The sequence below is a fragment of the Coregonus clupeaformis genome, chromosome 7 (assembly GCF_020615455.1).
Source record: "Coregonus clupeaformis isolate EN_2021a chromosome 7, ASM2061545v1, whole genome shotgun sequence".
NCBI lineage: Eukaryota > Metazoa > Chordata > Actinopteri > Salmoniformes > Salmonidae > Coregonus > Coregonus clupeaformis.
The window spans coordinates 40,871,440-40,886,583 of NC_059198.1; the positions used below are offsets into that span (position 1 = coordinate 40,871,440).

Here is a 15,144-nt window from a genome sequence, read left to right on the forward strand (position 1 = left end):
TATACGTGATTGAAGTCGTATTATCACTGTGGTTTGGTGACTTTGACAAGACATCACGTTTTCAGTGTCAGGAGGGAGAATGGACCATTCACAGCTGTGTTGGGATTGGTAAGAGAATATATTGCTTCCTGTCTCTGTGATGGAGGTGGTGGCAGAGGGGAGGCTGACTGACCCAGGAGTGACACAGGGGTGATGGATGGCCCTAATTTACTACATTCGCACACACTGTATATATATTTTCTGTTGTATTTTGACTTTTTGTTTTGTTTACCCCATATGTAACTCTGTATTGTTGTTTTTAATCGCACTGCTTTGCTTTATCTTGGCCAGGTCGCAGTTGTAAATTAGAACTTGTTCTCAACTGGCTTACCTGGTTAAATAAAGGTTAAATAAAAAATTTATAAAAATACATGTCTCGTCTTAAAAGCACTCCCTCTCTGTGGAGGAGGAAACGCTTTTATATCTGATTTCCCTGACTGTCGCTGAGCTGCTAGGTTTCAGAGGAGGGTTGTTCCCTGGCTCTTACCCCCCATACAACCAATATTTTCAGAGCAGTTCAACAGTTTTTAAATGAGCCAAAGTCGCTCTCACAAAGCAGTTCAATTTCAATCAAATCAAATTTTAATTAATTACATATTTCATTAGAGGAATTATGAATTGATCCTGCTCACTCCACACCCCCTGACCAATACCCATTAGGCATATCACTATTCATTATAGATTTAAGTACAAAAACAATTAGATCAGCCTCCCATTCAGAGTTTCAGATATTTCAGATATTCTTTGGTCGACCATGGCGAAGCCTGTTCTGAGTGGAACCTGTCCTGTTAAACCGCTGTATGATCTTGGCCACCGTGCTGCAGCTCAGTTTCAGGGTCTTGGCAATCTTCTTATAGCCCATGCCATCTTTATGTAGAGCAACAATTCCTTTTTTCAGATCCTCAGAGAGTTCTTTGCCATGAGGTGCCATGTTGAACTTCCAGTGACCAGTATGAGGGAGTGTGAGAGCGATGACACCAAATTTAACACACATGCTCCCCATTCACACCTGAGACCTTGTAACACTAACGAGTCACATGACACCGGGGAGGGAAAATGGCTAATTGGGCCCAATTTGGACATTTTCACTTAGGGGTGTACTCACTTTTGTTGCCAGCGGTTTAGACATTAATGGCTGTGTGTTGAGTTATTTTGAGGGGACAGCAAATGTACACTGTTATACAAGCTGTACACTCACTACTTTACATTGTAGCAAAGTGTCATTTCTTCAGTGTTGTCACATGAAAATATATACTCAAATATTTACAAAAATGTGAGGGGTGTACTCACTTTTGTGAGATACTGTATGTTCTCCCCATACTGTACTGTCTTTAGTCATCCTATTTAGCTAGGTTAGCCTGCCTAAGTATGCTTCAAAGTGGTCTGACAATCATTTTACCAGTTCTTGAGGCGTTCATGAACTTTCATCCCTCTTTCTCGTCGTTCTGTTGTCTACATTCCTCTCTCATGCGGCAGGTGTTTATTTAACCTAACGTAGCGTGGGTAAAAGTGTATCCAAGTCGGAAAAGAACAGGCGTAATGGATTATGGTCATTGTAGGTAATTACCACGTTTCTGCGCTGGACTAGGTTGAATATTTGCTTACTGAAAACTACAACTCCCTTCAGCCCAGCGTCCCATAGTTCTTGACTTGATTTCGCTTATGAATTATTTTATTTATCTCTAGAGAAACGGCCCGTTGAGCTCACAAAACCCCCCCGAACTAAATGGAATTCAAGTAATTGAACCAACATCGGTCAATTAGTTGTTTAATAACCCCTCAAAATTTGGTTAATCGCTCAGCACTACTATTTATTGTTATTCAATTCCAGTCAAACGCAGTGCTAATTAATCATTAGCATCTAAGGTAGAGAAACTCCCCTGGTGTTTTCTGAGGAGTCTCACAGCTAGCTGCTCTTAACTGGAGTGGCTGCTACATTAGCTGCTTGCTCATTAGGTGGCTAATGCTAAATTCATTAGTGCGCTGTGCGGCGGCATTCATCCCCCATCCATCTCCTCAGATAACGCTGGCTAAGCAGAGGAGCCAGAGGTCCAGACTGCACCTGATACATCGTCCTGTTGCCCAGTCGAGCATCTCTTCTAACGGAGCGAAGTAAACATTAACGTTATTAGCTAGCGTAGTGTGCCCCCACTAATTAAACAGGTGCAACTGAGGATGGATCAACAACATTGTAGTTACTCCACAATATCAACCTAATTGACAGAGTGAAAAGCAGGAAGCATGTACAAAATACAAATATTCCAAAACATGCATCCTGTTTGCAACAAGGGACTAAAGTAATACTGCAAAAAATGTGGCAAAGCAATTAACTTTTTGTCCTGAATACAAAGTTTTATGTTCTGGGCAAATCCAACACAACACATTACTGAGTACCACTCTCCATATTTTCAAGCATAGTGGTAGCTGCATCACATTATGGGTATGCTTGACTGAGCACGCCCCCATTCTCATCGACGGGGCTGTAGTGGAACAGGTTGAGAGCTTCAAGTTCCTTGGTGTCCACATCACCAACGAACTATCATGGTCCAAACACACCAAGACAGTCGTGAAGAGGGCACGACAAAGCCTATTCCCCCTCAGGAGACTGAAAAGATTCAGCATGGGTCCTCAGATCCTCAAAAAATTATACAGCTGCACCATCGAGAGCATCCTGACTGGTTGCATCACCGCCTGGTATGGCAACTGCTTGGCCTCCGACCGCAAGGCACTACAGAGGGTAGTGCGTACGGCCCAGTACATCACTGGGGCCAAGCTTCCTGCCATCCAGGACCTCTATACCAGGCGGTGTCAGAGGAAGGCCCTCAAAATTGTCAAAGACTCCAGCCACCCTAGTCATAGACTGTTCTCTCTGCTACCGCACGGCAAGCAGTACCGGAGTGCCAAGTCTAGGTCCAAAAGACTTCTCAACAGCTTCTACCCCCAAGCCATAAGACTCCTGAACAGCTAATCATGGCTACCCGGACTATTTGCACTGCCCCCCACCCCATCTTTTTACGCTGCTGCTACTCTGTTAATTATTTATGCATAGTCACTTTAACTCTACCCACATGTACATATTACTTCAACTACCTCAACTAGCCGGTGCCCCCGCACATTGACTCTGCACCGGTACCCCCCTGTATATATAGCCTCCCTACTGTTATTTTATTTTACTCCTGCTCTTTTTTTTCTCAACACTTTTTTGTTGTTTTATTTTACTTTTTTATAAAAAATAAATGCACTGTTGGTTAAGGGCTGTAAGTAAGCATTTCACTGTAATGTCTGCACCTGTTGTATTCGGCGCATGTGGCCAATAAAATTTGATTTGATTTGCAGTCGTTAAGGACTGGGGAGTTTTTCAGGATAATTTTGTTTGAATACGACCGAACTGAGGGAGAGGAGTATAAACGTGATTTGGAAGAAAAGAACAACGGACTAATATACCTTCAGACACCCACATACAGGTCGAAAAATCCTTGTTAGGGGTATCATCTCATGCAAGACAAAGGGAGTAATCGATCTCATCACCTGTACATGTGGGAAAGCCTCCGTAGGACAAATGAAAAGACAATTAAAACAACACATAGCTGAACACCGCAGCTCAATCAGGTGTAAGAACACTGACTAACCAGTAGCAGCTCACTTTGTTGAAGCTAACCATCCTATCTCCTCCCTCAAATGCACAGGCATTGAGCATGTTGCTCTACCAAGGAGAGGAGGTAACATGGAGATCCTACTACTACAGAGGGAGGCCTACTGGATATCCTATTTAAAAACATTGACCCCTAGTGGTCTGAATATTGACTTTGATCTCAGGCCCTTCTTATGACCAATTATATTTTCTGTGAACAGGTCTTGTAAATGAATATTATTTCTACAGCTTATCAGCGTACACCCAATATGTTCCCCCTGTTGATGATGCTTATTATGCATTATGGTTGAACCAAAATATTACATGTAACATTTATTTTTTATGAAATTGGAAATATTAAAATATATAGGTGAAATTAAAGGAAACAATAATGTATGTTGATGCTAATGTTATGATAATGGTAATGATAAGAATGGCATAATATATTCAATATGCTGTGGGCTATTATCTTTTAACAGTTTCACTCAATTCATTCTGATCAACCTAGCAATTACAACACACCCCTCACTATTGTCATTTGTTGCACTAATTGCACTGTTTGTCTACATAACCTGGTTGAAGCGTTCATGACATTACCCTGAAGAAGGCACAGTGATGCTGAAACGTTGGTGGTTTTTTACCCAATAAATGACTGGGAGGTTATACATATGGAGTGTGCGACTCTTTGTTTTTATAGCTTAGAATTCAGGCTGTAACTCAACGAAATGTGGATTAAGTCAAAGGGTATGAATACTTTCTGAAGGCACTGTAGACTTTTGTCCATTAATGGTTCATTGAATTAACAAGGTTTTCTACTTGGTGTGTATTAGTGTTTGCACATGTTTTCGATGTGATAAACAGAAAATAACCAAAGGTGATTAGAAGGAACGTCAATTTAGTGAGATTTGTTAAAAAATGTTCTCATTTGCTGCGAGTCTGTTGTCTGCATTTAATCCACGGGCTTGTTAGGCATTCTTAAAGCAGCGTTACTCTGTGTAATCTGACAAACTAGAGAACATCACCCATGCAAATTTGATATTTTTTAATCCCACAATGACACTTTTCCAGTATGTTTATTTTTTTCCTCCAGTTATTTTTTGGTTGTTGATTTATTTAGTACGATTAATTATTTATCGCGTGCCTTATGTCTTTTTTTTTATTATCACAGAAACATGTTGAATTATAGATATGCGAATGGCCATCATACACAAGTTGAGACTTGGTCTCAGTGTGGGGTGTCTTTTGGTACGTCACTAGCTCAGATAATACACTGGCTTAATGGCTCTTTTCATCTCTGTTCTGACTGCTTCAAAGGTGCAATTTTCAGTCTCATTTCACAACCCTACTGTGTGTGTGTGCGTGCCTGTGTGTGTTTGCATGGAGAGAGGCTGTAGTCTCATTGTTCCACCTAATCCCAGTCAGTTGGACCCTTCTGTGTACCCTAGCTCTCTGACTGCTAAACAGCCTCACCGACTAGCACCAGGCAAGTACTGACACTCCCATTTACTACCACAAACTGGGTCTGCACCGGGCAGGATGCAACTAATGAGAACACACACACACTTACAGAACCCATTGTAAAATGAGGCGGTTCCTTTGAAGCAGTGGGAATGTACAACACACGTAACACAATGATTCATGTAGTTTCAGCAGGTCTTAAAACACTGGGCCATGCTGTGTGAGTAGAGGTCTATGGAGGGTCCAATGGGAAGTTTGGCCATGGTTTTAAATGTACTTTATTTCCCTGAAGGAGGCAGAGGGGACAGTGAAGCAAACAGAGGAGGGGGGGGGGGATGGTTTCAGGGGACCAGAGCGTGAAAATCTGATGTGCAAAAGGGAGAGGATACAAGTGGAGAGCGAGAGGAAATGGTGAAGGAACTGGAGAAAGAGTGATGCCAAATAAATAAATGGCGAGAGAGCCAGCCGAGGGAGAGGAGATACAATTGCGTAAATTTTTGAGTGGGTATTAGAAAGCCCCATGGACATGAAAAACACATTTCAAAGAAGAGCGCTGGCCAGCTTTTAATGCATGTTCTCTTGTCTATTTTTTTTTATTTTTGTCAGACGAGACGACACTTAAGCATGTCTCAGGGCCACATTGAAAGACTACTGGGCCTGTTGGGGAAGAGTTTTGGCTCGGACTCGTCTGTCTGCCGTTGACATTTGCCAAGATGCCACCATCGTTCCAATATGGGGTCTTGCATTTTGGCCCATGAAACTACTGTAATGGATAATATGTATGTTATGTATCTGCTATTAAGTGTGTGTGTGTTTATCTGTGTGTGCGTGCTCGTGAGTGTGTAGGTGCAAATGTGTGTATGGCTTATTTGTGTTTGTGCAGGCCCTCCTGTGTGTGTATATAGTTTAGGGTGGCACTGTGTGTATAGGGTTTAGGGTGGCACTGTTGTGATGACTGGTGGGGAGAGAGAGGAGAGTTTAAAGCCAGGACGTCCTCTGAGCTCTCTCCCAGCGAGGCGCTCTCTCTCTCACCTCAGGCACCACGCTCCTCTCCTCCTTTCTTCCTCCTCTTCTCTCCTCTCTCTCTCCTCCGAGCTTCATTCCTCCCAGCAGGCAAATTAAATATGATGATCCCACTGGAAATGAAATAGTAAATCTCTTATAGGCCTCTCTGCCTGCCTCCCTGACTGTGGTAGAAACACGCTCTTGAAAGTCACCTTCACCAATGACATCTGTTTCCTGGGAGAAAAATGATCAAAGGAAAGAAATACAGAGGGGAGGTATCGCGTGCCTCCATCTTTTAAATCCCCACTGCGCGAGAGCTCACACTCTTATCAGTTCCTCCACTCTGGATATCTGCAGTACCAAGGAAGCGCCTTTACCTGAAGATGCGTTTTAGGTGTTGATGTTGTGTGCACTGTACTAGTTTTAAGACCTGTTTACAGTGAGGCTGCTGAGAAGAGGACACTAGAAAGTGTGTGAGCATGTGCGTACAGTGCCTTCAGAAAGTATTTATACCTCTTGACTTATTCCACATTTTGTTGTTACAGCCGGAATTCAAAAATGGATTAACTCTATTTTATCTTCTCACCCATCTACACTCAATAGCCCATAATGACAAAGTGAAAACATGGTTTTAGCCCTTGGCAGCGATTACAGCTGTGAGTCTTTCTGGGTAAGTCTCTAAAAGCTTTGCACACCTGGATTGTACAATAACTGCTTGAAAATATGGAGAGTGGTACATTTGTCCTGAATGCAAACATTTGCATTCAGGACAAAAAGAGAATTGCTTTGCCACATTTTTTGCAGTATTACTTTAGTGCCTTGTTGCAAACATGATGCATGTTTTGGAATATTTTTATTCTGTACATGCTTACTTCTTTTCACTCTGTCAATTAGGTTAGTATTGTGGAGTAACTACAATGTTGTTGATCTATCCTCAGTTTTGTCCTATCACAGCCATTAAACTCTAGCTGTTTTAAAGTCACCATTGGCCTCATGGTGAAATCCCTGAGTGGTTTCCTTCCTCTCCGGCAACTAAGTTGTATCTTTGTAGTGACTGGGTGTATTGATACACCATCCAAAGTGTAATTAATAACTTCACCCTGCTCAAAGGGATATTCAATCTTTTTTTTATTTAATTTTTTAATAAATGTTTTATACCTGTCTCCCTTCTTTGCGAGGCATTGGAAAACCTCCCTGGTCTTTGTGGTTGAATCTGTTTGAAATTCACTGCTCGACTGAGGGACCTTACAGATAATTGTATGTGTGGAGTACAGAGATGAGGTAGTCATTCAAAAATCCTGTTATACCCTATTATTGCACACAGAGTGAGTCCATGCAACTTATTATGTGGCTTGTTAAGCACATTTATTATGAACTTATTTAGGCTTGCCATAACAAAGGCGTTGACTACTTATTGACTCAATAGAGCTTTTAATTTTTTATTCATTTGTCAAATAATCTTAAAACACAATTCCACTTTGAAATTATGGGGTATTGTGTGTAGGCCAGTGACAATCTCAATTTAATGTGGAAAAAGTCAAGGGGTGTGAATACTTTCTGAAGGCACTGTATGTACAGTGCCTTGCAAAAATATTCATCCCCCTTGGCGTTTTTCCTATTTTGTTGCATTACAACCTGTAATTTAAATTCCTCTGTGGTCCTCTGTGGCTCAGCTGGTGGAGCACGGCGCTTGTAACGCCAAGGTAGTGGGTTCGATCCCCGGGACCACCCATACACAAAAAATGTATGCACGCATGACTGTAAGTCGCTTTGGATAAAAGCGTCTGCTAAATGGCATATTATTATTATTATTATTAAATTGATTTTTATTTGGATTTCATGTAATGGACATACACAAAATAGTCAAAATTGGTGAAGTGAAATAAAAAAAATAACTTGTTTCAAAACATTCTAAAAAATAAATAACGGAAAAGTGGTACGTGCATATGTATTCACTCCCTTTGCTATGAAGCCCCTAAATAAGATCTGGTGCAACCAATTACCTTCAGAAGTCGCATACAGTGGGGAAAAAAGTATTTAGTCAGCCACCAATTGTGCAAGTTCTCCCACTTAAAAAGATGAGAGAGGCCTGTAATTTTCATCATAGGTACACGTCAACTATGACAGACAAATTAAGAAAAAAAATCCAGAAAATCACATTGTAGGATTTTGAATGAATTTATTTGCAAATAATGGTGGAAAATAAGTATTTGGTCAATAACAAAAGTTTCTCAATACCTTGTTATATACCCTTTGTTGGCAATGACACAGGTCAAACATTTTCTGTAAGTCTTCACAAGGTTTTCACACACTGTTGCTGGTATTTTGGCCCATTCCTCCATGCAGATCTCCTCTAGAGCAGTGATGTTTTGGGGCTGTCGCTGGGCAACACAGACTTAACTCCCTCCAAAGATTTTCTATGGGGTTGAGATCTGGAGACTGGCTAGGCCACTCCAGGACCTTGAAATGCTTCTTACGAAGCCACTCCTTCGTTCCCGGGCGGTGTGTTTGGGATCATTGTCATGCTGAAAGACCCAGCCACGTTTCATCTTCAATGCCCTTGCTGATGGATGGAGGTTTTCACTCAAAATCTCACGATACATGGCCCCATTCATTCTTTCCTTTACACGGATCAGTCGTCCTGGTCCCTTTGCAGAAAAACAGCCCCAAAGCATGATGTTTCAACCCCCATGCTTCACAGTAGGTATGGTGTTCTTTGGATGCAACTCAGCATTCTTTCTCCTCCAAACACGACGAGTTGAGTTTTTACTAAAAAGTTCTGTTTTGGTTTCATCTGACCATATGACATTCTCCCAATCCTCTTCTGGATCATCCAAATGCACTCTAGCAAACTTCAGACGGGCCTGGACATGTACTGGCTTAAGCAGGGGGACACGTCTGGCACTGCAGGATTTGAGTCCCTGGCGGCGTAGTGTGTTACTGATGGTAGGCTTTGTTACTTTGGTCCCAGCTCTCTGCAGGTCATTCACTAGGTCCCCCCGAGTGGTTCTGGGATTTTTGCTCACCGTTCTTGTGATCATTTTGACCCCACGGGGTGAGATCTTGCGTGGAGCCCCAGATCGAGGGAGATTATCAGTGGTCTTGTATGTCTTCCATTTCCTAATAATTGCTCCCACAGTTGATTTCTTCAAACCAAGCTGCTTACCTATTGCAGATTCAGTCTTCCCAGCCTGGTGCAGGTCTACAATTTTGTTTCTGGTGTCCTTTGACAGCTCTTTGGTCTTGGCCATAGTGGATTTTGGAGTGTGACTGTTTGAGGTTGTGGACAGGTGTCTTTTATACTGATAACAAGTTCAAACAGGTGCCATTAATACAGGTAACGAGTGGAGGACAGAGGAGCCTCTTAAAGAAGAAGTTACAGGTCTGTGAGAGCCAGAAATCTTGCTTGTTTGTAGGTGACCAAATACTTATTTTCCACCATAATTAGCAAATAAATTCATTAAAAATCCTACAATGTGATTTTCTGGAGAAAAAAAATCTCAATTTGTCTGTCATAGTTGACGTGTACCTATGATGAAAATTACAGGCCTCTCTCATCTTTTTAAGTGGGAGAACTTGCACAATTGGTGGCTGACTAAATACTTTTTTTCCCCCACTGTATGTATGTGTGTATGTATGTATGTGTGTGTCAGAGCCTGGAGACACCCACAACTGTCCTGTCACACACACTCTGAGGAGAGAAGACGAAAAGGGGGAAAAGTGCCAAACGCACATCAGAAGCTACTTGTCAGGCCTGGCGAACCACCAGGGGAGAGCAGCCACTCCGTACACTGTCAACATTCCTCAATTACACTCTCCTTCACATGCTCTGTTACCCAAGTGCTACCTTGAATGGGAAGGGGTGGATGGAGGAAGGGGAGAGGACAAATGGAGAAAGAAAGAACCAGGAAGACAAGATAAGAAAGGCAAACCGGGGCCTGCCTGTCACTGTCCGTCACATTTCATTTTCCTCCGAGGGGTTCGGTGAGGTTTCACGCATCATGTTTTTTCCCTCCTTCCCCCATTGCCCCCGCTGAGAAAAAACAAATGGTCTCCTCTCAATTAATTTTTTTTTCTTCTTTACGGGGACGGAACAGCTGCCAGCGGAAGGGACGGCGACAGAGCACAGAGGGAGAGAGAGGTGTGTGTGTCGCAGTGATAGAGCAGAGCGCACATCCCTCCCCACCACGCTACACTGACCCCAATCACCACCTGAGGGACCAGTCCAGCACCGACAGACAGCACAACCAGCCTGACACATGACAAATTGCTGCTCACCGCACAACCCTATAGAACACACAGACACAGACATACACATACAGCAATACACATATGCAGCAATACACACACACACACACACACACACAGGTCCCCTTGCTACCACAGGCCCCCCTATGCCTCTCCCCATGTCATTTAATACCTGTGTATGGAGCCTGAGATTACAGTGGGGCCCCGGCTATTGGATCAGACTGCTGGAAGTAGCTTCCCTTCGTTGAGGAAGATGTATAGATTGCATTTGGCTGGTCTGCAGCCGTTCCCCGGCTCTGTTCAGATGAGAAGACAACAAAAAAAAAACACAACACACAGTGATCCTTAGGCACAATATTTTTTCAGCTCCGAGGTTCTGTTGCTGATGGTGAAGAAAGAATCCTACACACGCGCACAGGAACACACACAGACACACACACACAAACCCATGTACCACTACCTTTTTATTCATTCTTCTGTAAGATAAGCCCAAACCAAACAGATTGCTGTTAGTGCGAGCCTCCCTCCATTATTGGATTATAAAGCAATGTGACATCTCTATTACTGTACTGACCGATCTCCCATCCCCACTCTGCTGCAAACACAGTAATCCGGCCACTGATAACATTGGCAGCCGTACCACTCATTGTGTCCCCCCAGCAGACACAATATCCACAAGTCAGCTAACTGTTTACGTCTTAGCTATTAGCTCCCACAGTTTATTACAGTCTGCTCTAGCCCACCTCTGAGAAAAGAAAGTTATTGGATTGAGTGGAAAAATGTGACGCGTGGACATGGAAACACGTCTCTAATCAATCTGCAATGTGTTAATGGCTTCCCAAGATTGTTTTTCTCATATCAAATGGAATCAGTGATTAGTGTTTGTGACATGGACTTTAATGGTTAGGGGTCTGTTGGTATCTGTTGCAGCAGTGTGGAAATATGTGAGTTCTCACCAGATTCTGTAGGCAGAGACTGTTACAGGAAACCGAAAATTATAGTACACCATCTCCTGTTATATGATACCCCTGGGGGTGATGACAATCCACCTGTATCTGTCATTATGTGTACCATCATAACTCACCTGGACCAGGAAGTGGACCGGTTTCTCATTTTACTGTGTCAAAATGAGAGACCAGTTTCTCCAACAGCAATGGTCCACACGGCTCTACAGTAGATGGGTTTTTTAAGCCATGCATTTCATTAATGGAACAAGAAAATATGGTTTTATTGTTCTTTTCACTGCAGTTTTCTCTTAGCCGCCCTGAACATAATCAGAGTTTGGGTTCTGAGGTGGACCTCCGTCGTTTTCTGCTTGTAACATAATTTCTATGGTAATTATCTCGCTCTCTCTCTTTCTCTTTCTTTCTATCTTTCTTTCTTACTTTCTTTCTATCTTTCTTTCTTTCTCGTACGTGTGTGACAATGGCTGTTCGACTCGGCGCCCAAATGAAAGTCAACCAACTCATCTTCTCAACTTTCGCCCGAGGAACGTCACGCCACGCCATTATCTGTATTGACAAAACAAGCCTCGGATAGGTCTAAGTAGAGACAGTAGGGAACATGGGGGGACAGAAAGAAATGGAACGGATTGGTTTTCAATAGTCCCTGTACCTACAGGCATCTCTCCGCCTCGCATTTCAGTTCCGCCTACGTCTCTGTAGAGGGTTTGTCACTGTTTAACCTTGTTATTCACCTCTCAGTGACTGTAAAACCCACCCGTTATTCATCCACCCCAGGTCATCTTTGGGAGGGTGCAAGCCAAGCTGGTTTCATCCGGTCTGCCTAGTTTATCGAGTTACATCCAAATGGAATCAAGAGAAAGACACAAAGCTCTGAGGAGGATGGGGGGACGGCCATATTGTTTCTCTCTCAACTTCAATTAAAGGGCCTCTATTATGACTTAGCCTTGGGTTATACAGCACATATAGCACTCTAGCTGCATGGGTATACAGCACATATAGCACTCTAGCTGCATGGGTATACAGCACATATAGCACTCTAGCTGCATGGGTATACAGCACATATAGCACTCTAGCTGCATGGGTATAAAGCACATATAGCACTCTAGCTGCATGGGTATACAGCACATACAGTGGGGAGAACAAGTATTTGATACACTGCCGATTTTGCAGGTTTTCCTACTTACAAAGCATGTAGAGGTCTGTAATTTTTATCATAGGTACACTTCAACTGTGAGAGACGGAATCTAAAACTAAATCCAGAAAATCACATTGTATGATTTTTAAGTAATTAATTTGCATTTTATTGCATGACATAAGTATTTGATCACCTACCAACCAGTAAGAATTCCGGCTCTCACAGACCTGTTAGTTTTTCTTTAAGAAGCCCTCCTGTTCTCCACTCATTACCTGTATTAACTGCACCTGTTTGAACTCGTTACCTGTATAAAAGACACCTGTCCACACACTCAATCAAACAGACTCCAACCTCTCCACAATGGCCAAGACCAGAGAGCTGTGTAAGGACATCAGGGATAAAATTGTAGACCTGCACAAGGCTGGGATGGGCTACAGGACAATAGGCAAGCAGCTTGGTGAGAAGGCAACAACTGTTGGCGCAATTATTAGAAAATGGAAGAAGTTCAAGATGACGGTCAATCACCCTCGGTCTGGGGCTCCATGCAAGATCTCACCTCGTGGGGCATCAATGATCATGAGGAAGGTGAGGGATCAGCCCAGAACTACACGGCAGGACCTGGTCAATGACCTGAAGAAAGCTGGGACCACAGTCTCAAAGAAAACCATTAGTAACACACTACGCCGTCATGGATTAAAATCCTGCAGCGCACGCAAGGTCCCCCTGCTCAAGCCAGTGCATGTCCAGGCCCGTCTGAAGTTTGCCAATGACCATCTGGATGATCCAGAGGAGGAATGGGAGAAGGTCATGTGGTCTGATGAGACAAAAATAGAGCTTTTTGGTCTAAACTCCACTTGCCGTGTTTGGAGGAAGAAGAAGGATGAGTACAACCCCAAGAACACCATCCCAACCGTGAAGCATGGAGGTGGAAACATCATTCTTTGGGGATGCTTTTCTGCAAAGGGGACAGGACAACTGCACCGTATTGAGGGGAGGATGGATGGGGCCATGTATCGCGAGATCTTGGCCAACAACCTCCTTCCCTCAGTAAGAGCATTGAAGATGGGTCGTCGCTGGGTCTTCCAGCATGACAACGACCCGAAACACACAGCCAGGGCAACTAAGGAGTGGCTCCGTAAGAAGCATCTCAAGGTCCTGGAGTGGCCTAGCCAGTCTCCAGACCTGAACCCAATAGAACATCTTTGGAGGGAGCTGAAAGTCTGTATTGCCCAGCGACACCCCCGAAACCTGAAGGATCTGGAGAAGGTCTGTATGGAGGAGTGGGCCAAAATCCCTGCTGCAGTGTGTGCAAACCTGGTCAAGACCTACAGGAAACATATGATCTCTGTAATTGCAAACAAAGGTTTCTGTACCAAATATTAAGTTCTGCTTTTCTGATGTATCAAATAATAGTAAAATGCAAATTAATTACTTAAAAATCATACAATGTGATTTTCTGGATTTTTATTTTAGATTCCGTCTCTCACAGTTGAAGTGTACCTATGATAAAAATTACAGACCTCTACATGCTTTGTAAGTAGGAAAACCTGCAAAATCGGCAGTGTATCAAATACTTGTTCTCCCCACTGTATAGCACTCTATCTGCATGGGTATACAACACATATAGCACTCTAGCTGCATGGGTATACAACACATATAGCACTCTAGCTGCATGGGTATACAACACATATAGCACTCTAGCTGCATGGGTATACAGCATATATAGCACTCTAGCTGCATGGGTATACAGCATATATAGCACTCTAGCTGCATGGGTATACAGCACATTTAGCACTCTAGCTGCATGGGTATACAACACATATAGCACTCTATCTGCATGGGTATACAACACATATAGCACTCTAGCTGCATGGGTATACAACACATATAGCACTCTAGCTGCATGGGTATACAACACATATAGCACTCTAGCTGCATGGGTATACAGCATATATAGCACTCTAGCTGCATGGGTATACAGCATATATAGCACTCTAGCTGCATGGGTATACAGCACATTTAGCACTCTAGCTGCATGGGTATACAGCATATATAGCACTCTAGCTGCATGGGTATACAGCACATTTAGCACTCTAGCTGCATAGCAGGTGAATCTACACACCAACCCTATTTGGACCCTATTCACTGTTACTGTGTCCGTCGTCTTCTATCTTCTTTAATACTAAGGAAGGACGTTGACTAGGGTGATATTAACTGACACCTTGACAAGATACATTTCAGACCGTGTAAGTATGAATTCAAATCAAAATGTATTTGTCACATGCTTCGTAAACAACAGGTGTAGACTAACAGTGAAACGGTTACTTACGGGCCCTTCCCAACAATTCTGAAAAAAAAGAAGAAGAAAAAAGTAAAAAAATAACACAAGGAATAAATATACAATTAAATCAAGGAATCATAATAAATAATAAATCCATGATGAGTAACGATAACTTGGCTATATATACGGGGTACCAGTACCGAGTTGATGTGCAGGGCTACAAGATAGTTGAGGTAGATATGTATATATCGGTAGGGATAAAGTGACTAGGCAACGGGATAGATAATAAACAGTAACAGCAGCGTATGTAATGAGTCAAAAGAGATTAGTGCAAAAGCGGTCAAAGCATATATTCCGGGTAACTATTGGTTAACTAAACTCA

General features: G+C 42.8%; 1 protein-coding gene across 14 annotated transcripts in view; it reads left to right on the plus strand.

Annotated features, from left to right (window-relative positions):
- Positions 1-15,144, plus strand: part of ptprma (protein tyrosine phosphatase receptor type Ma) — a 260,636-nt gene that overhangs the window by 115,699 nt on the left and 129,793 nt on the right. The window lies entirely within an intron of this gene.